Source organism: Stegodyphus dumicola, chromosome 5, assembly GCF_044657685.1.
Source record: "Stegodyphus dumicola isolate Sdum_Otavi_A_Nest chromosome 5, ASM4465768v1".
Taxonomy (NCBI): domain Eukaryota; kingdom Metazoa; phylum Arthropoda; class Arachnida; order Araneae; family Eresidae; genus Stegodyphus; species Stegodyphus dumicola.
The window spans coordinates 138,720,197-138,745,383 of record NC_140772.1 but is presented as its reverse complement, the minus strand read 5'-3'; the positions used below and the strand labels follow the sequence as shown (position 1 = coordinate 138,745,383).

The window sequence follows — 25,187 nt, the reverse complement described above, 5'->3', positions numbered from 1 at the left end:
TCCCTATTAAAGATTTGAATCACAATGAAGTTTGAAAATACATTTTGTAAAAATGCTGATTAAAAATCAATAAAAAAATTAAATAATCTTTGGTGTCATAAACAACCTATCCGGAATGAAATGGGCAAAATATATCAAACGTTGATTTAGTAAATAACATTAGAACTGAGAATTCTGGCAGAGTTTGAAATATCATAGGATTTCATTTGGATAGCAGTATTTAAATAATGAAGGGCTTTGAAAACTTGGTTTTATTTTCAGATTTCATTTCTACTTAATAAATTTTTTTAAATCACTGGTATGCTACGTATGGCTACGTCTTAACATATGGGATAAGAATCAGTCTGTTTCGGACTACGCTTTGCCGATTGCCAATGAGGAAGAAATATGAATAGGAAGTAATTTTTGTTCTTGTTAATTTCCGTTTATTTAAAATAGAATTTCATCTGTCACCAAGAGACCGTATGATAAAGCTGTTAAGAGTAGCAAGGTGTGACAAGACATGTATCAAACTTGAAAATCCTGCATCCAAAACGACTTTCCAGAAACACCTTCCAACAACAATTTCCTTCATCTTCAGTCTCCGGACTAGCGGAACATCAAATGGCATTCCCATGCATACACGGCTCGTTACCAACGATTTAATGGATTACCCCCTTTCGTACAAAGTGAAGTTAAACATTGCCAACACCCCTTCGTATGCGGGTGAAGGTTGGCAAGCCAAGTGGAACAGTCCCGTTGAGGAGAGTCATCGGTGGAGCAGAAACATTTAATGAAGTTTTGTCGCCACTCATTGATGAGGGCTATTGTTTTTGACGTTCAGGTCGTTATCACTCGAGTGCCCCACCTTGACCTCTGTTACAAAGTAGCTGTAGAAGTTCATCATTCAGGAATGTGACCACGGAAAGGAGAAAGAAGAAAATTAGATGAACAAATAGAAAGTTGCTCTAATAACCTCATCAAATGAAGTGTTCTTGGATATTACTGCCATTCTCAAATTATGACACCCCTTCATTCAAGGTTTGCTTCCGTTTGTAGTTACAGTATAACAGCAAAGTTTAAAGCTGCACTGGGAAAAATATAGTAAGTTACGTAAATGCTATTGCACGAGGTATGAACACAAAAAGAGCGACGCAATATTCCATTCTTTGCCAAGCATAGCCGAGCCTGCTTATAAGAAAGGAAACAATGCTTATTTAAAATCGACATTAATTACTTACTTCATTTGAAAAACGCCTTAATGAAAAAAATTTTATTGAGGTTTTGGATGAGAATCGATCATACTTAGTATTTTCGTGTATTCGAATGCAGTAGCTCTACAATCCGCACGTTCTACGATCATGTACATGTGTACTGCCTTTAAGTATTGCACTAAATTTTTCATTCTTATTTACCATATGCAGGTATCGAGTAGGAAGACGTTAACATTTTGTCTGCTAATAAAAACAAGGACACAGAGATATTTTTTAAAGGATATGAAGGAAAATTAGCTGAACGAATAAAAATGTTTCCGACCAATTCTTTATTTTTATTAATTTATGTTAGCCCAAAGGGGCGTTAATTAAGAAGGGATAATTGAGAATTGCAATTATTGCTTTGCGTCGGTTCACTATAAATGTTCGTTTCACTTTTCAAATTGCTGGCACAAATATTATCGCTCTGTATTATATTTCAAGAAATTAAATAATGAAAAATCTGTATGAATGTATGTATGTTTCTCCCATTGTGAAAAAACAACGATACCTAGAGCCATCAATTTTCGAATAACGTAGTCCTCCACCTGAATATGGGCAATTGGAAGACTGAATTTGGAGTTTGTTTTAGTGTCTATTTCATATTTTATAAAATTTTAACGAATTTTGTATTAACAAACTCAACGATTTCAAAGCGAACAATGGCAATACTGTACGAAAAAAAAAAAGATTTTTTTATCCCCAGCGCGTCAGACTGTCTATCGGAGGTTCTAAAGATGTGCTGTTTTTTAATATTTTTAGCTTAAAGGAACATTAGCCCAAATGCTCTCGAAACGTGTGTGTAAATAAAAAATAAAAAATAAAAAATAAAATAAAAAAAAGCTTGCTTCTTTGGACGCAATATAAAATCTGAAAGCTTTCAGATCTTTTTTTATTAATTTTATTTTTTACTGATTTAGAGATACTTAACAGGAAATGAAATGTGTTTTTCAACTTCGATCCTTTGCCAAGACATGAAATAGAAAAACACTTCTTCTATACTGAGTTAAATACCGTAACAGAAATAGTAAAAGTAATTTCTGTGAGAAATGTTTTTCGCTAGTACAGCTTCTGGAAAGAACTAAATGTTTGCGCCGCTAGACGCTTAAAATAATAATTACAAATAAATGAATAAATAATTAATAAATTAAAAAATAAAGCTTTCAGATTTTATGTCACTCACAAAGGCGCGTTTTTTTAACTTTTTGTGTGTTACATTTATTTATTAAATATCATGCTCTTCGAGCTTAAACCATAAAATTCAATTCAACAGCAATATCAGAAAATATTTAAAAAGAACATATCTTTAGAATTTCCGATACAGTCTCGTGCGTTGGAGATAAAAATGCTTTCTTTTTTTTTCAATACAGTGTTGCCATTGCTAGCTTTGAAATCGTTGAGTTCCTTAGTGAAAAATTCGTCAAAGATTTACAAAATATGAAATAGATAATAAAACAAATTCCAAATGTGGTCTTCCAGATGCCCATATTCGAGTAGAGGACTATGTTAATCTAAATTTGATGTCTTTAGAAGAAGTCCAAGAAGCTTCTTGGCAATTTGCCAATTTGGGCTAAACAAAAGTATGTTTTAATTTTAATGAGTCCACCTAATGCCATTTCATAAAAATATATTCAGTATTACTAATTAAGTATTTCGAGATTTAAATGCATTTTTATTTAAACAAATCAGATTAAAAAGTAGAAAAACTATTAACAACTACATGCATTGCTTTTAAACCTTTTGGTTTATTGATCAGTAACAGATTGATTCGATTTAAAAGTTAAATATCCTACACTTTACCAAATGACAACTCTCAAGCACGTGGAAGATAAAAATATTTTATTGCATTTAAATATCCGAATTTGTTGAATAAAAGTGAAAGCTAAATATCTTACATTTTATCTAATGGTAATAGTGTAGCGAGCCAGAGATAAAAATATTTTATTTTCCTTAAGTCGTTTAAAAAACGTTTTAAATCGCCGAGTTTGTTAATCAGAAACGCATAAAATTCGTACGAAATGCGAAATAAATGAAAGAAAAATCGATATTCAAAATTCGGGCTTCAAGGTGCACATTCGAGCAAAGGAGTACGTATGCTCAAAATTCGCAGTTCTATGTGCCGTAATGCCAGAAATGCATACAGATAACTCATTACTTAATAGAAGAGATGAAGGCATCCTTGATATGTACCGCAACCGCATACGAACAGTCAGAGAGTTTTATAAATAGGAATGCAAAATAAAACGTTTTCGGACGCTCAATTAAAGGCGTCTACTGAAACAAAGCTTTTAAGCGAGACAGAACAAAAAAATTTGCAATTCAGATTAAAACATGAGTGAAGTTGTTTTCAGTCACACTGTGTGTGTGGACTTAATCACATTCTCCGTGTAAGCATTCACTTTGTGTAAGCAAACTCGCCATTTGACAGAAGAAATCATGAGTAACCAGACTGACCCGTGTTCGACTGCATATATCCACGTCCGATCAAAAAAGTCAACTTCGATATTAGTATTACAATTCTTTGCGATACATTTATTCCTCACATTTAAGTTGTTGCCCCCAGACTATGATCCTAGGATGCAAAAATTCATTTTTAGTGTAAAATGAAGGCATTAAGTTATAAACCACCTACTTAAGTAAATATTGATAGTTTATAATTGCAGTGTTACAGAGCATCAGTGCGCAAGTAAATTCTGAAATTATTTTTAAAGCCGTAAAATTTTTGTTTAATGATTTACGGATTTTCTTCTCAATTAGTACATTTGCTAATTTAGTACCAATTATATGTTAATTTAATATCAGTTACAGGTAATGCGTATTTGTCCTTCGGTTACTAACAGCATGGTTTGTTCATGGTAGAACCATGATTAAAAGTATGGTCTTCTAAAAGGATAAATTTTTAATTTAATCCACATTTAAGGAGAGAAAAAATCTGGAAGCTTTCAAATTTTATATTACGCGCAAAGGGGTGGTTATTTTCATTTTCATTTACACACGCATACACGTTTCGGAAGCTTTCTGGCCTTTAGGCTAAAAACATTTAAAAAGAGCGTATCTTTAGAATTTTCGATAGACAGTCTCGCGCGCTGGAGGAGATAAAAATGTTTTATACATACAGTGTTGCCACTGTTCGCTTGAAATCGCTGAGTTTTTTAAACAAAAATTCGTTAAAGTTTAACAAAATTTGAAATAGATGATAAGACAAATTAAGGCTTCCAGATACCCATATTCGGGCGGAGAACTAGTTATTTTAAATGTTATGGCTCAACTTAGAATATTAGAAAGCAAAATAGATTCATTTTTAGTTACTCTCTGTTGTCACGTATCAATGAACATTAGTCCAACCTTTCTCAAGGGAAAAGGATTAATAAAACTCCCATGGAGAACTATCTGAGGAAACCTAACTTAAATTACATTTCCTTATCGAAAAACTACGAAAATCCGTCCAGATTACGCATGTATTAAGATTGAAACCTAAGTCGAACTACTAGTGATAAGCGGTATTTTCAGTCGAATATTATTTCAATTATATTCATCAAACTTTTTTATCTAAGACTTAGAAAATACTTAAAAATTATATGTTTTCTGTTACCTATTGTTTCCTTTCCTTCAAAGAATGAAAAAACAATAATATTACAAATAAGAGTAGTAGTCACAATGTCATAGTTACTAAAAATTCATTATAGGATCATATGAAGAATATCTCACTGGTCTCGCCAATTGGACAAGGGATTAAAAACTATATGCAGTAGGAGGTAGTACTTTATTTAATTTATATAGCTTTACAATGCATTATAAAAGTCGCGTTCAAAGAAAAAATGACGTTTCTTGTACTACAAATATGTAACATAGCTTTTGCCTTGTTTATTCTCCAGATGGCTGAGCAGTTTCGAATTAAGTTGCTTATCTGCAGTAGGAAAATTAGTGAGTGATTTGATTCCTCGACGAAATTTCTTTTCAAAAGGCAACAACCACAAAATGCAGTAGTAAAGTAATATTTACACTTTAGCGATTAAAGAGTTGCGTGAGATATAGGCGTTGCGTGCAATAATGTTGCCAAGTAAAATTAAAGACGAACGTGAATTAACAACTGATACAATAATAGCCTTGAAAATTCCAGTGAACTAATAGAGAGACGTCAGTAAACAAATAAATTATAATTAAATACACATATGCTCTCATGAAATTGAAATATCTGTGAAGTATTAAAAATTGCTCTCGTGGTACACATGCGATTCAATGGACATTCGATGTTTATTGTATGTATCGTAGTAATCTCAAACATCGAAAGCATTTATTCATTATTCGTTAAGATAATCGAATTGACCAAAAAATATATGCTTTTTTTCGAAGACTGATGGGATATTTCAACATAGAAAAAGCTAGCTGAAAGAATCAAGTTATTAAACTATGTTTAATTGAAATAAAATTGATAAACTTTGCATCTAGTAATTATCATTAGACGTATAAATGAAAATCAGAAAAGATGTATATTACATAATTAGAAGGAGGGCATATTTACTATTTAATTTCTTATCTTTCAAACAAATCAAATGTTTGAACAAATGCTTGTAGATGCGCCTCCGCATTCCCACTGCTGTTAGGCAATTAACTGATTGCTTAGTCATAAAAGTTCAGAAGCATGTGCATGGAAAAGGGAGGCAGAGAAAATATCTTCGAAAAGCTTTATTTAACTCAATGCAATACACTAAGTGAAGATGATAATAGTAGATATTTTAAATTGTCGTTCACTGTGCTGTTTATTAGTCCAATGCAAGCCAAAAATGAGACTATTTAAATATAATTTAAACACCAGATGAATGGAAGATTATCTTCTAATGAAATTTCAGTTAAATTGTTATGAAAAACAATAGAATAATGGTTACATATAAAAAATAAAAAAGATTGTAGTCTAATTATTACATTTTACACCACAGTATTTCCTCGAGCAGTTTTTCCCTTTTTAAACTAAGCTTATCACCCGAAAATCGAGTAGAGAAAATTATGCGAGTAATGTAATTTTCGAAGAAAGCGGTTACAATAAGAACATAAATAATTAAAACTAGACATGGGTAAACTAGTGGTAATTATCACAATACTATTTTTAAAAAGAAACCTACATTCCAATTAGAATATATGCTAATATTAATATTACGATATCCGAGTGATATTGAGCGGATATCTGAGGAGAAATGAGACTGATACACTGCGCTGTGCCTTACGTTTCCGGCTCAGGTACCCTGTAAAGCCTCTGCGGCACCTCACACGAATGAGTCTCGACCATAGTTCCCAAAGGGAACATCGGAACAGAAGAGAAGGCGGCGCACAAAAGATCTGGACTTCGAAAGATCAACGCATTAACAACAGATAAAGCTACAATGAGATGAAATGCAAATAAATGAAGCAATGTGAAATCACAGGTTTGGAAAGTTTCCTAAGTGTGAGAACTTACGCAACATCCGGACAGCTTAACGAAGAACCTGCACAAAATACGTACGTTTCAAATAATAGCAAGAGAGAATAAAGTAGATACAGACACCACAGTGCAGTGAAAATACAGACACCACAGTGAAATTTGAAATGAATTAACTAGCAGTAAAGTAACACTTAAACGTACTGTACAAATAAATGTATTGTACAACTCATTTTTAAAGTTCTAGGTTGGATAATGTTACAACATCCCCAAATTATATATTCATAGATCTTCCATTAAATGTGGAACAGCATTTGTTTTATTCCCGTAACACAGAAAGATCGAAGATATGCCAAATAGAGAAACAATTAAATTATTCGAATTAAATGTATTCTGAATGAGAATAATTTTTAATAGCTAAGTTACGCGAAATTATTAAAGCTCAAAGGTAAATGTAGAAATTATCATGCATATTAATTATGCTATAGCTTCTATGCGCACCAAAAAAGGTAATTATTTGCCTTCGAATTATGAAACAAAATACTCAAGTATCCAAATTTTCAGACTTTGAAAGAATAAAAGTACTCTTTTATACCTCTAATCAGAGGCAGAATTTAGTAAACACTAATATGTGAGATAAATAGTGTTATTCAGAAATGTATGGAAAATGTATAGTAAATTCTGAAGATTATAAATAATGTCAACATTCTTTGAATCTGAAAGGGCTAAAAAAAAAGACTTACCTGAGAAATATGTTATCAAATATTACAGTAGAACTGACCTTCCATCATATGATACATAAATGCAAATCTTCTGGTATTACTTCGTGTTTCTTCATTTTTTTTTTTTTTTTTTTTTTTAAACCAATGTCAGGCTCAATTTGACAAAATCAAGTACTTGAACATTCTGAAAAGAGGAAAGGAAAACTGTACTTACACTCATAATTACGATAACGGCAATTCATTACTATAAAATCTGACATGTTAATCTGCCGTTTTGTTCGTAGTAAATTGTATGATAAACCAGTGTTTAAATCATATGAATGTAACATTTAATAATATTCCCCAAACTCAGTTTTAAAATATGCGAACAATCATCTCGCATATATCTCGTAAACGCTTGAGTACAATGAATAGCAATCAGACATATGAACACATATCTAGATTACTGAAATACTTATAACCATATAAATTATCAAAGTTCTTTGGCAAATTATTATTCTTCCCAAAAACTTAAAGTTTCAATATTTATGAAATCCCTGCTCAGAATTACAAAAACTTAACTAACAACGTTTAAGCTCTTATGCTGCATTTTTTTCTCCGCTTTCTTACTTCAAATATTTTTCTCTTTTCTGTTAAAAAATACAGTTATCTGCAGAAACTGCTTGATTCTCAAGATAGTTTAGGGTTATCGATTGAAACTGCTTCGGCTGCAAAATATTTCCAGTCTACATTTCAGTAGTTTTTTTTTTTTTTTTTTTTGTAATCTTATGCCAGATTGTGAACAATTACAAATGCAACCCAATCCATTAGTCTATAAAAGGCCAGATGTGGTGAGCTCTTTATTATGGAGGCACCTAATAGATGGGCCACCATCGCCTTTCCTATGAAGGTACGGACAGTTACAACCATGCCTTCTCCGGGATTCGAACCCAAGCCCTTCTGCATCGCAGTCAGCTTCAGTGACCACCATACCGACAGGGCGGCTGCATTTAGGTACTTAATAGTAATAATTTTCATCAGGATAATTATCAAACTGATTATTGACCTACAGTTTAAAGCTAAATCTCAGATACTGATGCGGTTTAGAATTTCTTTATTTCAGCTTTAAATGTACTAAATTTAATACTTATTACATTTACAAATGCATAGAAATATCAGTATACAAATGAATAAACCTTTTCTCGATCTTGCTGTGCCATTCAATTGAGGACTTTGAAAAAATTACTTGTTGAAGATTAATTTTGTACGTTTACAATTAATGGTCGTGATTTAACACTGAATTCTTATTATGATATTCTGATATATTATACTGATATTATGTTCCAGAAAATATTCATTGCCTACGTTAAATACGCAGCAAATTAATCATATCAATCGGTATTACTATATCAGTACGAAATAAGTTATACAGAGCTGAACATCTATATTTTGTAATAATTTTTTATGTAATTCCTGCGTTAAAATTATTTTAACGAGTTGTTTTAAAGTTTAAATGCAATTCGAGCATAAATGAAAAGAATTACTTTTTTAATAAATTACACGATTTGGAGCATTTAGGGAGAAAAATGTTTACCAAACGAATTCTATTGTTTCATATTAACTCAATTTTTTAAGTTGTCACAAGTCTCGTACAAAGGAATCAAGAAATTCGCGCCTTTCTTAAGGAAAATTTCCATTTTAGGCACAGACCGCCAGTATCTTACTTCGGAATCACAGCCCTATCATTATGCGTCATCACACTATTGCCTGAGGTAGAGTATTCAGTAGTCCGTGGGACTATTTTCATACCAGACTTGGATTATCAGACTGAATACTGAGTATGAGTAATTGACACAAAATGTTTCCTTTCTTTGTAAAAGAATCCTGTCTGAAGCCCCAAACTAACGAACCTCAGATCGATGCGTTTTGATGACGCATTTTTGTATTAAATTCTGTCCTTGAAATATTAATTCTATAGTAGAAGCTAAATCACAGAAACTGATCTTAAACCTATTGTTTAAGTTACATTAGTTAATATTTTTGTGCAGTGCGAATTCGCGCTTAGAAGATAAAAAATTATTGCAAAAAATGGTATTGCTTGGCTAAAGTTAATTGAATTATTTTTATTATCTTAAAATCTAAGTCTCACGTCATATATTGAACAAAGCGTCTAAGCGTATTAGATGTCTATTTATATTCATGTAAAATTTTTGCTCTTCAGTATTGCTAGTTAGGGAAATAAAAATACCATATAAAATTAGTTTATTTTATTTATTTATTGATTGATTAGTTTGGATTGCTTGGTTAAAACAAAGTATGCAATGGTCTTTTGCTTAGCTCCATACCAATTTCATTGGCAGCAATACAAAGGAGAGTTTAGATTTGATAATCTTTGTAAATTTAACATTGATTTTCATATTGATGGAGTTGAATATTTTGGAAATTTTATTTCAAACTTACATCGCTTTTAGACAAAAAGCTTCATTCATAAGTAGGATTCTATTTATCCAGCTAAGTTAGTGTATTCTATGTATCTTTTCAAAGTAAAATTTAGAACGATATCATTTTAATTTAATTTAGATGCGAAATTTTCTAGTTGTGTTAAAACAAAATTAAATTTAAAAAAACTCGTATGAGTTCTGATGCATCTCTTTCGTGTCTGATCGATTTGTTTGCCAGCTCATAAAATCTCTTGGTTAATAACTCTTAAAGAACTTAGATACATATTTGTAATTTAATTAACTCTTATCCTTTAGTTATTTTATATTTAATTCTTATTTCCTTTACTGAAACAGAAGACAGTACTCTTTTAATGCTTCTATTAAATTTATCAATTTTTTTAATGCTGTCTTTTTCAAAGTCATTTCTGAGAGCATATGTGCTGTAACAAATAAAAATTCTATGAAAAGATGAGTGTTTATTACACACATATATATATGCTGAAGTCCATTAGAGTTTCCCATTTAAAAAATCACAGATGCATTCTCAAAGAATTTAAATGATTCTAATAGTATTATTCTTAACAATTCAACACCTGGATGAATGTATTATTTTTGCCGGTGCTGTTCGGTGCATTGCATTGTTGATTTTCTAACTGCCATTTGATCTTCGAAAAGAAATAAATCTCTATACGATGTTTTACTAGATTTCAGAACAATCTAAAAATTTCTGAATGATGCATAAGAAGTTTTCTTTTCAATTCAGTAAACACTTTCTTGGACACCATCTCCAAACAGATTTTTCTCATTCTCCCTGTGATGCAATATGTTTTACTATTGTCTACCTCGTTTGCAGTAATGGCTGTCAGCCCTTTGCTAACACTATTAACACTATCATTACTACTAACACTTCCATAGCTTTCAAATTCACATAGCTTTTTAGAGCAACGTTCTCTGATATTAGCTAAGCTTCTTTTCACATCACTGGGGTATCTGAAAACCTGAAAAGGAAGCAAAATGAACCAGATGCAACTGATGAATTCGTTTGAGGCTGAAAGAAAATTTGATTGTAATTAGTTGTTTGACTTTTTTTTTTTTTTTTCCATTTCTGACAATGACGGTATTTGGATAGTGCTTAAAAAAAATAATAAATAAAATAAAATAAAATAAAAATAAAAAAATAAAAAAAACCCCTCCCTCTTAGCACGGGGTCTTAAACTAAATGATACTGTGACGAATACGCGGTGATTTGACAACCGGTTGCTGCCAAATAGTATAGACATCAGATCCTCATCTGAAAATATCTCTCATAACGTTAATAGGAGGTAGATTTCTTTAAAAAGGTCTCTATAAAGTTTTCATTGTCAGGCAGGTATGTCTCTAACCTTAATTAATTAACACCTTAATTAATTAACGAAACAATCACAGCACAAGAATTTTACTCTCCTTCTACCCTGCGATGATCTAACGGAATAAAGTGAGGATGTTGCGTTTTAAACACTAAATTTAAATTACCTATATAAAATTGCAGAATAATTTTTGTTTATAAAGTCAGTTCAAAGTAAAGCCTATCCTAGAATATATTTTGATGGAAAGAAGGAAAAAAGTCAAATCTGCGACAAATTTTTACCCGTTCAAAGAACACTAGAATTCCGCTCATGTACTGAAAAGGCATCATCTCGCATAATCAGCGACCGAAAAAAGGGTTTCATTCTCTGAAGTGAGAAGTCATCGTTCTATGTATGGTCTTTTGATCTCTTTTAACATATTAAATGACAGTAATCCTATTAAAAGAAGAGAATGGCTTTTTTTATAAATCGTTTATAAAATTATCTGAATAAATAAAAATTACAAAATGGTCTATCAATAATCATTTTGAATACTGAGTATGAGTAATTCATACAAAATGTTTCCTTTGTTTGTAAACGAATCCCGTCAGAAGCCCCAAGCTAACGTACCTCAGATCGAGGCGTTTTGATGACGCATTTTTGTATTAAATCCTGTCCTTGAAATATTAATTCTATAGTAGAAGCTAAATCACAGAAACTGATCTTAAGTTATTGTTTAAGTTACATTAGTTAATATTTTTGTGCGGTGCGAATTCGCGCTTCGAAGATAAAAAATTATTGCAAAAAATGGTATTGCTTGGCTTAAGTTAATTGAATTATTTTTATTATCTTAAAATCTAAGTCACGTCATATGTTGAACAAAGCGCCTAAGCGTATTAGATGTCTAATTATATTCATATAAAATTTTTGCTCTTCAGTGTTGCTAGATAGGGAAATAAAAATACCATATAAAATTAGTTTATTTTATTTATTTATTGACTGATTAGTTTGGATTGCTTGGTTAAAACAAAGTATGCAATGGTCTTTTGCTTAGCTCCATACCAATTTCATTGGCAGCAATACAAAGGAGAGTTTAGATTTGATAATCTTTGTAAATTTAACATTGATTTTCATATTGATGGAGTTGAATATTTTGGAAGTTTCATTTCAAACTTACATCGCTTTTAGACAAAAAGCTTCATTCATAAGTAGAATTCTATTTATCCAGCTAAGTTAGTGTATTCTATGTATCTTTTCAAAGTAAAATTTAGAACGATATCATTTTAATTTAATTTAGATGCGAAATTTTCTAGTTGTGTTAAAGCAAAATAATCGCCATAATACGAATATAAGGATATATCAATTTCCACATATCCATTTAGTAGACCATTTTGCAGAATTGAACCAGTTGAAAGTAATTGCTAAAAGTTATTATTTCGAGGAAGCTGTCCCTCGAAATCTGGCTGAACACCTTTTTTCTCCTTTAATAATTTAGTATTTTTGTTGCTGCCATTTTACACCAATTAAAAATTGGGAATTACATTGAAACATTGCATAGGAAGTCAACAATAATCTGACGAGGTCGTAAGTTTAACACTTTAATGATTCATGGATTTCAATCTAAGCTTTAGCTGAACTCAAGTACCACAGCAGCTTGAGTCTTCTAAATTAATTTTGCTAACTTTATATTTGTGTTAAGTTAGCAATCCTGTACAGCTTAAGTGTCTAGGAAAGAACAGACGACTGCACCTGATCTCCCTCTTTTATGCATATTAAAATAATAATTTCAAAATTTTCATGGGGGAGGGGAATTTAACAAAATAAACATAATGAACTTAAATATCTATAAACATTCTACAATGAACACTTAGTAGCAAAGTGTATGAAATTTAGTTGTATAATACGAAGAGCTTTTCCTGCGCAATGTAAAACTCGCTAAATTATTACTTTCGTCATATAAATTCTATAGATGATATTTAATTATATGCATACTTGTAAACGAACAACTTGTCAGAGATCGCTTTACAAACTATCCAATCCCGAAGATGTTAGAGACTGAAGACCTTGTTTGAGAATGCAATTACATTGAAAATTGCTCAACCAAAGTCAGCAGTAAAAAAAATAATCAAAAATCCGGTACATGGCACAAAAGGAGGGGGGGGGACTCTCGCTCATTACAAGGGAATCAGAGATTACATGAAAGGTCTTCAACCGGATGACCGCCGGTTTTAAGCCACCTATTTCAAGGAACCTTCTCTCCCTCCAAGTATTCACGTCGAAATTTTAAATATCATCTCTAAACTGAACACGTTGCATTTACAAGTTAAGCTGCATTTGAGCACTTACTAACATTCCCCTCGCGTAGGTTGTTCCGCCCCGAACTAGTTGCCCGCCCCGGCTTTGGATAAGACGCCGTCCTGACCTCAAGGGGTCACGTCGTCTTCTAGTCCGCCAGAAATATGAGGGGAGATAGGGGCCGCAAACACGTGCTTCAGGTAAACCGCTCAACTTGGCAACCCTAGGGGCAGGTGAGATGGTGAGATGTTATCTTCTATGCACCTTTATCTATCCCCCCGACAACCGGTACCGGTGAAGAAGACAAACAGGTATGTGGTAGGGACAACATTCCTGAGCGGGCCCCGGACCAACGGGCCTCACCCTTTTCCCAACGTCTGCTAGTCGAAGAAGAGAAACTCCCACGGTTTTGCAGAAGAAAGCCTTCTCAGCTTCATTGCTACCTCCGCCATAATACGAATATAAGCGAAACGGAGACGAATTCAGCCACACGCCCTGAAGGTGGATGCGCGTGGGCGAGGAATTGGTTATAGAAAAAGAATTTTTTTTATTATTATTATTTTTCGTTTCATAAATGAGCAGCACGGTTGCAGAGCTAAATGGTGCGTTCACGTAAAAAGAACGATGCGAATATGGGCTTGAGAAATAGCAACCGCAGCTTTTTCTTATCTCATTAAAAACCTAATGAATATCTCATTAATTGAAATTTTTTAATCTATAGGAGCATTATAAAAAATCGGATATTTAAATTTTCGGATTGTTGGAACTATATAATTTTATAAAGAATAAAATTCTCAATCTTGTTTTTAAAACTAGCATACCTGGGATCAAAATTTAGGGTGTTAAATCGTATAATCATCTTTTTTAAATGCACGTATATATTATAAAATATCTCTTATGAGCACCTAATGCACTAAATATCTGTCACTATTTAGTTACATTGTTTTATCTTTGGAATATCACCAAAAAATTTGCTAGGATCTTTAATTTCATAGGGACAGAAAATAAATAGGAAGGATCAGAACGAGTAACAATCGAAAGTAAATAGTTATATGTAACAGACCTTTCTAAACTTACAACCAGTTTTTTTCATTCGCCGAAATTTCAAGCTATGTTTAAGCACTGTTATTTGAATCATAAAATCGCAAAGGAATTGTTCGAATTTTCTAGTTTTATCGATACTGCTGAAAACTACAGGGTGGAGTAAAAATTCCATGCTTGGAGCTGCTTAATGAGTTGTCACATGCAACAAGGTTTACCTGATCAGAGTATAAATATATATATTTTTTTTTTTTTTTGAGGCGGGGGAGGTAGTTAGCTTTGTTGCACGAAACAACTCAATACGTCTCCTCTAACGAAGATTCTATTGCGCAGAATAGAAATCTTTTAAGAGACAAAATCTACCTTGTATGTTTTGTCTGTACAGGTCAGTCAACTCTTTTGAAAAAAAATCCGCGCTGGTATTAAGAAAAAAAAAAAAAAAAAAAAAAAAAAAACGTCAAAATGCAGACGTTTTCGTTATTTCTTTCTCTGTTTTTACGTATATTTTATTTTCTTCTTTATAGCCTTCTACTTCCACGCATGAAACCGATACGTCTAGAAATTTGCATACAATACATTTCGGTTGCTGTTGTTTGCCATATAAAAAGGCTGCTAGAACTCAGAAAAATTACCTTTTTAGTGCATTAAATATACCTGAAATCATGTATATACATTTACTGATGCAAAATATTGCTTAACTCAAGGTATTTCAATTCCTCAAAATTTTGATAACGTAATTGGTTTTTAAAGACGAAGAATTAAATATTAATACTAATTTTCAGTTAAATGATATTGAATGATGGTGAAATGAATTTTTCCTTTTCTATTTCAAAAACAAACAAGAGCAAAATATGACCCTCACCCCAAAAAATGATATTAGATATTATCCTAAAATTACGACCATCATACTCTAAATATCTTTATAGAAAAGTTAAAAGTTAAGCAGTTTGCTATCCCAGTTTTCTGAATTAAATATCTCCTAATAAGCAACTTCGTTCTTGTTTTTAATTTTAATTATATTTAAGAATATTTTTTGTTTCAAAATTTTCGTCATTAATGCCTGTAGCAACTTCTGTTTCAGGCAAAATTTGCCGAAAAGCAGTTTTTACCTAAAATATAACAACAATTTTTAGGCAGCAATTTTGGTTTTTGGTTTTAGGCATAATTTGCCGAAGATTTTGTTCAAGTCAAAATTTTGGTTACTCGGAATATTTTGTATGCCCTTTTCAACGTGTTAATGTATCAGTATTCGACTGCATTGGCAACCTATATAATATCCACTGACCTACCTGCTTGGGCCGCAAATTCTGTTCTTTTAATATAGTTGCAATGTAAATGTTATATATAGAAAGAGATGTGAATTTGTAAGAACATGTTTACTTTTAATAGTTGGCAAGCCTAAAACACAGTCAATAAAAAGGGGAAAAAATCCAAGTGTTGCAAAACTAAAGAAAAGAAATGATGTGATTATAAAAAATTTCAGTTCTTCAACCACGGACTAGATAGCAATTTTGCACATGCTTACGCCTTTTGAATTCATTTCTGGAGTTTTAAAATTTTAGTTTAAAATCTGAACGTCTTTAACTTTTTATGCCTATAATTAAAAACTAAATTAGGATTCACATTATTTAGTTTAATTATTAATTACTTATTTATTCAGTTACAGTTTTGCAAATTCATATATCTATTATTTAGTGGTAAAAATGAAGCTTCAGAAAACAAAGTGCCTTCTGCATTTGGAAACTCTCAAATTCTAGTAATGATTTCTCTATCAGATAATAACTCATTTTCAGTAAGTTTCAAGTGGTGCTGCAAAAACTTATTATAGATCATTATCTTGGCACTTGCAAACAAGCATATAGAAAGGTACAGCATGATAGCAAACTGGCGAACAGTCTTAAGGATAAAATAAACTGATATTAATTTTAAATTAATTTAAGCTATTAAAAACTTAAATTTAGGTTACGTATTCGACAACTTCATATTATTGAAATTCCTATCGTATAAAAGTATCTGTTAACTGCTTTTACTTTCTTATGTCCCGTAATTTTATATCTAGCACATGGTTTCATGCTTGCAAATACGTTATCACTGGTTACGCATGACTTTTGATCGTATAAGTATTTTGGATAGCTGGGATGGTCTTATAAGCATTTTTCACTAAATGACAGAATCAAATCATCTATTGAAATCTTCGATAGGGATTATTTGTGTTCTTTCATATCATTTATCAATACTGAATGCCAATATCCTATTATTAATCATATTGCTACTGAAAAACAAAAATGCTATAAAAAATGCATGTTGATTGCTTCATTTTTATTTCTTTAATTTTATTATATTGCTGAACTTATTACTGCGACTTGGAAGGTACATTAGAAAATCTAAGATATTGATAAAATAATATACTGATAATCTAATATATTGATAAACATATTACCGTGACTCGTAAAGCACATAAAAAATCTTAACACTTCTTAAAATGCAAAAAATGAACACATTTTACACTTATCCTAGAAACAATATTTTTTTTTTTTTTTTTCGTGTATTAAAAGTTACAAAAAGTGAACTAAATGTACATTTTTATATTACACTATTTAACGTTAAAAATCGAAAATTCCGCCTTGAAAAAGTTATGAATAAAATATTTCCTAAACAACTGCTTACTTAATAAACGAGTGATATGTGACTAATACTTGAATTATTTTTATTTTTATTATTTTTTTTTTCATGTAACGGTGAAGAAAGCAACTTTTATTGGAGTATTAAAAAAAAGATTCTGAACATTATAAATATAAATTAATTTATTAGTCCAAAGGGGCTTTGTCCCTGAAGGACTATTGGTTTTGTTTTGCGATTTTGCGTTGAAAACTTTAAAAGGCTGTATCACTTTTCAAATCGTTGCCACCAAATACTATCGCCCTGTATTATATTTGAAGAAATTAAATAATGAAAAATCTGCATAAATGTATGTATGTTTCCTTTTTCTCGCATTGTGATAAAACAACGGTACCTAGAGCCATAGAATTTTGAATGACGTAATCCTACAGCGAATCTGGGCATCTGAAAGCCCAAATTCGGAACTGTGTATTGGAAATTCTAAAGATATGCTCATTTTAAAATTATTTTGCGACATTGCTGTTGAACTGAATTTTATGGTTAAATAAAGGTAACACACAAAACGTTAAAAAAACTCCCCTTTGGACGTAATTTAAAATCTGAAACCTTTCAGATTTTTTTTATATAATTTTAATTCTTCTATTGAAATGTCAACTATTTAAGTTAATAAAAATACCCAGCTTTTATTTTCTGCACATTACTAATTACTTTATTTTTAAGCATACTTATTGTCATTTATTAAACTGAAGGTTGGAAGGAATTAAAAAAATCGTTCCTAAACAAGTTTACATACGAACACTTATCCTCAAATTTCTCCATAAGTTTATCACCTAGCCTCATGAACGTTCCGTTGTTTCTTAGGAATCTGCAAATTTTACCGTGCATGCAATCGAGTCATTGAACACATTAAATAGTTAATCAACTGACTGATGTTTCTACCTATAATTAACAGTAATGTCTCTAAGATAATAACAGCTAATTGCTATACGTACGCTGCAGATAGTTACAGATAGAAAGATAAACTCTTAGAAAGAACCAGAAAGAATGAAAAACGTTTTCATCAAAACTGAAACTGAAAGGGAAAAAAAAAATTCTGGTGTGGGCAGTACACATCTAAATTTTCACATATTTCTGGAAATCAGTTATTTTTAAATATCTTGATGGATGTGAATGAAATAAAAACGTTAGCCACTCATTACATTTTTAATCTGTTATTTATAATTCTGGATAATATAACTGGAGGTTTTCAAAGTTATCGTTAAGTAAATTGTATGCTGTTTTCTTTGAACTAAAAAGCAATGTAATTTAAAATAAAAAGACTCAGTAAACTTTTTCATTTGCTGCATAGTTTGGTTTCTGAGTAAGAAACAGCCATAAAAAAGGAATAAGGTATCAATGAATGATTTTTTTCAAGTTAAATTCCTGTTTTTTGATATCTACGTAAATAATTATTATAACATCCTTAAGTTCAATGTTCTAAATTAACAGTTTTCAGCTTTAATCCATTTGGTAGCATTCTTCCAGCTGGAAATGTTTTAAATAAATAAATAAGTTAAAAAGTAAAATGCGATAAAATGAAACGATTTACACAATATTCTGTCTCCATTAAGCACTAATAAATTTAGAATATTAAGAATTATGAAATAGAGTTTTTTACTTCATGTAACAGGTAAAATCTTACTTATTATATTCTGCATACTCTATAATTTTTTTCTTAAATGCGGATAGTTATTTCCACTTATTTTTCTTCTTAAGATTTGCTTTCTGTAAAAGTGCTAAATATTCAGATGCAGTCTTTTAAGTTATAGTCACTTACACCTATTTCACAAGATTATATATGACGTATATAATTAATAATAGCAGAGAGCAAAAAACTATTTTAAGTTATAATGTCAGAATTCATCTTATTCTAGAAAGAATGTATTATATTAAATTAAATAAATATCATGACATCATCAACGTCATATATCTGTCATAGCTAGTTAGCATGCATAATAAACATGAAATTAGTGTTAATACCTTACATCTTATAATCTTCAGTTAGTGTTAATACCTTACATCTTATAATCTTATAATTAGTGTTAATACCTTACATCTTATAATCATCTTATAATCTTATAACCGTCACCTTACATCTTATAATCTTAAGATTTCATTTTAGGAAAAAAAAAGAATTGTCACAAATCAAGGGATTTCTGTAGTTAAAAATAGTCTGAGTGCAGTCTGATACGTATTTGTTGCTATTCCTTGATTTGAGAGAACAGACAAAGTACATTTTAGCGATTTTTATATTTCCATGTTATGGAATAAAACTGGCAAGTTCAAAACTAGCATCACATCAGTGAAAAAGTATTTTTCTTCAATAAAAAGTCACTCAGAGTAAATAAATTGTGGAAATTTAGAAGAAAAAGAAAAACTGTAAGGTAAAAGCTTATTTTATTGTTCATATATCTTTGAATGCTTTCATTTACAAATACTTGATACAATGTATATAGCAAATATTCAGTGTTGAGAATTTTGTACGCAGAAATTAATGTAAACGAGTTGTACCATTCTACTTCCGATTTTATGACTTCAAGCTTCAATTCCATATTAAAATATGTGTTAAATCAAATTTAATTGCAATGATTCAAAATTATTTTAAGACAATTTTTCTTATTAAATCAAATTTTTCTATTAGAAAACGATTAAAGGTCCGACCTTTTTATTATAATCATTTAGGAAATAAATTCCATTCGTGTTGCAAAATTTTGTTAAAATTTCTTCACATTTTCTGAGGGAGAAAGAAGGCGATAACTAATTGCAATGCATTTAGCTATTGCAAGCCTAACGTTCATAGTTACATTCAAAATATTAATTCTAGAATTATTACTATCATAACACTTCCAGTAATTTGAATTCATATTTAAAATAAATTACATGAAGTTTTGTTGAAAAAATTGTCATTATGAGGAACTTAAATAGAGATTAAAAATTATCAGTGGCAACAGTGATAATTCATTAACATAACTGCTAATTTTTGAGGAAAAATAGCTTTTACAATTAGAAAAATAATTTACAATTGTTTTAATTGCGCATTTTACGTTTCAATTAGAAGTTTTTTGGAGAAAAAAAGTAACTGTCCCATTTGAATTAAAAATCCCTCCATTCTCTGTTTGTTTCCCTTTTATATGGGTTTATTTGTTTCAAACTTTTAGAAAAATAAGAATCACATTAATTGAATTCAGAATTATAACTTTTATGCAAACATTTTCCAAACAACTGATTTGCATTCATTTTAAACTGAGCTTAAAAAAAATAAATAAATAAATAAATAAATAAAGTATTTTTAACAAAAGTTTAAATTTCTAATTATTAATTATTCCTATTTACTTAAAATATCATACAAACTCTGATTATCATGAAATAGATTTTCAATAAATTGTTTTAGCAATCTTTCTGATGTATCTTCTGATAAATTTTCACTTTACCCCTCAATACATTAATTGCTACAATGTTTATTTCTTGCTTCTACTTTTGAAATCTTATTAGCTGAGGCAAACAGTGCAAATTTTATCAAATAACTTTAGGTTTGAATAAAATTGGCACACTTATTATATGAATTCCTTGAAATTAAAGTATAAAATTGACTGGATGATATTAAATTCTCGTATTTCTTTCGTAAAGTTTTCGTAGCTGTACTTATGCCAGGCTATGGTATTTCAGGTCTAATGTATACGTTGAAGAAAAAAAAAGGCCTGATATGATCTTTTAATGGATAAATACTTTCAATTTCAGATTAGGCTAATGCGTTATTACAAGGTATATAAAAAGTTTTCCGAACTATGTTTAAAGTTAACTAAAACCAATCAACATTACTTTCTAAATATATCATTCATGAATAGATTTACTTTAATGATTTCATTAATTATATTTATTTTTAATCTAAGCAATAAAAAATGTAGCACAACTGAAAGACGAGTAGTTAAAAAATAAGATTTTTATTTGAACATCATACGCAGTTTCAAATAAAAATCTTATGTTTTAACCGAAAACGAATAAACATGTTAATGTACGGCACACGTCAATCACGTAGTTTCACTCGTTAAAGTGTAAAAATCCATTGTGGATTTAAACACTGGGTAAAGCGATAGCCATTCGTCATAGTCCATGACCTGTGAAGAAAAAAATGGCGCAGACAGCTGCACAGTCAGCAGACTGGAAGTCCACTTTTCGGCTAATAAAATTGTTACGCTAGGCTTCTACGGTTATGACTGTACTCTTTTTTTCCATACTTTGTTTTTCATTCTGTTTGACAGGGCCGTGTATTCTGAGGTTTAAAAAAAAAAAAAAAAAAGATTCTTGCAATCTACAGGAAAATTGCTGTTATTTTCAAATACAATAGAAAAAAAATCTGCTTTACTGTATCTCTATTACAGAACTTCTTTAAAGTTTTTCATAGCTTATTTAGTTAAAAAATTACCTTTAAGTCTCCGATCTAACAACAAAATATTTAATTTTGTTTAATATAAAAATATTAATATTTTTATTCCGCTGTCCTTAAACACTGAAATAGAAAATTTTATTAGTACAGCTGAGTTTGGTTACTAAACAACTTCTAACAATAGCCATCTGCTTTATATTTTATATGTAGCAAAGTAACTAGGATATTTATGTCATCAACCTATCTTAACGCATTTTTTTAATTAAAAAACCGCAAGTTTTTTTTTAATAAAAATAATTTTTGAAATTAACTATTCCTTGCAATGCATTTTTTTTACTATGAATTTTAATTAAATTACACACAATAATTATTTTTCAGCTGTTGGATTACATATTGGATACAGCAGTAATAAATTTCATATTTCTACTTTTCGGAAAAAAAGTTACCAAAGCAGTTTAACCATTTTTATTAATTTACTGTTTGGAAAGAAAAGTATCTTTCCTTTAAGACAATAATATAAAGAATATTTTGTTAGGGCTATTTACTATGTTACGATGGCTATTAATTTAGTCTTAATTTCTCCTATTAACAATTTTTATTTTTTTAGAAATTACTAGCTTTTAGAGCGTAAAAATTCTGCTTTCTGCTACTTCATTACCAGAAGCGACGTAGCTGTTTCAATCATTTAGACACAGCTTAACAGTAACATTTAAAGCTGTTGTCTACTCTTGCTGACCACTGAATATTAGTTTGATCTTTTTACAGAACTTTATCTGAAACTTTGACAATGTTCATTTTCAGTTAATTTTGTGTTTTCAAATAATCTTACATCTCTTCTTTTCTTAAAATTTGCTAAATTTTTTTTTTCATCATAGCAATTAAAACTTTCAAGTTCCTTTATGAAAGGAAATGCTTCGTCCCTCCTCAGAGCTATTATGTAGTCAACATTCCGCTAATGCTATGAATAGTATGTTACAATGGCTATTACAAGCAGCTTTGCCAAAGCATATTTTCCACTTTTCTCAATGACAATTTTTGCTTCTTTCGGCATAAGTAACCATTTGTTGATAAGCATGACAGTTACGCTTTCTTTTATATCATTCTTCAACATGAGAAGTGACGCATGCATTTTCTTCAGCTGGTTATTGCGAAGAGCAAAAAACAGAACTAAATACTAATGTGAAATTATATTCAGTATTTTTCCTAAATTCTATGTTATAGGCATTTTAATCTACCGTCTGCTCTTAATTTAGACTGCTATTAATCTAATAATTTCACAGAACCTGATTGAAGTCATTTTAAAATACTAATGTCAAAGAATATCCAATATCCTAAATCTCTGACATTGGCATTTTAATCAATCGTCTGCTTTTGTTTTATACTGCTATCAATCCATTAGTTTCACGAAATCTGATTTAGTAGGTTCATTCTTAGATAGTACGATGCCGGAAAAGGTTTTTATGAAAGAGAATTTTCACATTTGCTTATATTTTATGAATGAAATCATAAAAACTTAAATGAATCATTTACTTTTCAGAATCAACCACATTTATTATAAATTTCATAATAATCATGATGAAATATAATGGTTAAAAATGTTACTAAATATGGCATGAAGACACTTACCTATGTTACTACACGTATAGGAAAAATGTTCACTATTACGAGCAACCTGTCTCCCAGCACTTCGGCGGAGCGCTCACTGCTAGTAGCGGCTCCGGTTCGGGCGAGACTGCGACTGCGCGTAGGTGTTCATGTAACCCCCAGGTGAACGCGAACCTGCTTCTCCGAGTTCCTACGTTTCTCTTCCATACCTGTCGAGAGATGAAGCAAGTGAGAGGGGGGACGAGATATTCCAAGAGACCAATTAAGTGAGGGTCCGGTCTGGGACAAAAACGGGGAGGGGGAAGACAGGTCCTTGGCATCACTTAAGGCAAACCGCGGGAGATATTTTCCTCCTTTCTTTTTTTTAATTTTCTTTTTTATTTGAAATGAACAAACGAGAAAGAGAACCACTTGAAGCTAGGAATACCTCCTCGAAGTGGAATTTTTGAGTTTTCTAAAGCTACCCCACGCTACCCGCGTAGGTTTTTAAAAAAAATTATTGGTCTTTTTTGCTTGTTTGTTTTGTTATTGAAGCAAAGCATATGAACAACCGCGATTTTTCCAGATGTACTTAAAATCGTCATTTGCATGAATCTTTTTTTGTAGAAGTGTAAGAAAATGGAAAATAGAAAAAATATCAAGTAATTGTGTGTTCAAAATAAATATTGTGACCAAAAATACTTGAAAACTGCCTTTTTTAAAAATATATTTATATTAAGAACATCAGCATTCTGCTCGTTTCTAAATTAGAATATAATTTTTGCATATGATTTAAAGCTTGCAGTGTTGATTTTTCAATAACCATATGCGGTCAAAAAGTAACCGTGAACCGTATTAGATTGCATTTTAGTATAATGTCTAATTTACTAAATTTAATGTTAAGCTGTTAAACGGTTACGAACAGCGTCGTACAGCATTTAAGTAACACAAAAAACATATGAGCTCAACACAGAATAACAAAAGGAGGTCAAAACAAAAGTTGCTAACAAAGTGGAAAATTATTAACACGGCACAATGTGTACAAATATAATTTATGTATATGCAAATATAATTTATTGTATATGCAAATATAATTTATGTATATGCAAATATAATTTATCTTTACTTTTATTTACTGTTCTCTGTCTGTCATTTATACTATGAAAATCATGCAAATATTTACTTGCTTATATATTTCGGCAAATTAAAAACGTTTGATAAAAAATTCTTTTTTTTTTTTTTTTTTTTTTTTATTTTATGAAAGGAAATGACAAAATATATTAATAATACCAATAGATCTACATATATTTTATGCACTCGTGATTTACTTTGATTTTACATGAGCTTTTTTCACTGCTTCTAAGTTGCATATTTGTTTTCAAACTGCGATAAATCTTTAATTTTGTAATATATTTATTGGGGCGAGGGCTGAAATTCGCGCATATGGAGAATTGTGCAATTCAAAACTTTGTACATTACGGATCAGTTGTTTTCTACACAAATTGCAGGATCTGATCTCGTTTAAAGTTATAAAGTAAGATTAATTTTAATTACTTCTTTTTTTAAACTGTCGACATTTTTTTATATTGCGTTTTGTTTCCTTAAAGAACTAATTAAAAAAAAAAAAAAAAAAAAAAAAAAAACATTGCCAAGAAGTTTTCAAAAACGGAAAATCTTTTGCAATTTTTCTAAATAACTACATAATAAAATGTATTATTTACATTTTTTAATAAAACAACAAAAAAAAGTTAAAGTGATCTTTGAATCTTTCCTGTTGATCTTATTTGCTTGGGAATAAAACTGTTAAAGTATTGTTAGTTTATATTGCCTTAAACTTAAATCACTTTTGAAATTTTATATTTCATTTAATTTTCGTGTTTGAAAATTAATTTGAGGAGTATATATCATAAACCATTTAGCCATTTCTAGATCACAAGAAATACGTAAATTTTTATATGATTTTTGAAATCAAATATTTTTTATTTCATCTAAAACTAATTTTAAATAAATTTCAAATTATTGTATGTGAAACTATATAAAGGAACACTTTTTGAGTATAAGCTAAACATCATATGAGAATGTAAAATATAAACTTAAGCGAAGTTTAATATAA

The 25,187-nt window shown here is 30.3% G+C and overlaps 1 long non-coding RNA gene across 1 annotated transcript in view; it reads right to left on the bottom strand.

Annotated features, from left to right (window-relative positions):
* The window catches only part of LOC146997241 (uncharacterized), a 64,819-nt gene extending 41,546 nt beyond the window's left edge, over positions 1-23,273 (bottom strand). Inside the window, exons 1-2 of the long non-coding RNA XR_015041248.1 lie at positions 23,117-23,273; positions 7,389-7,551 (exon numbers count right to left, since the gene is read on the bottom strand). This is a non-coding gene — a long non-coding RNA (uncharacterized LOC146997241). The remainder of the gene's footprint in view (positions 1-7,388; positions 7,552-23,116) is intronic.
* Between the last annotated feature and the right edge of the window lie 1,914 nt (positions 23,274-25,187).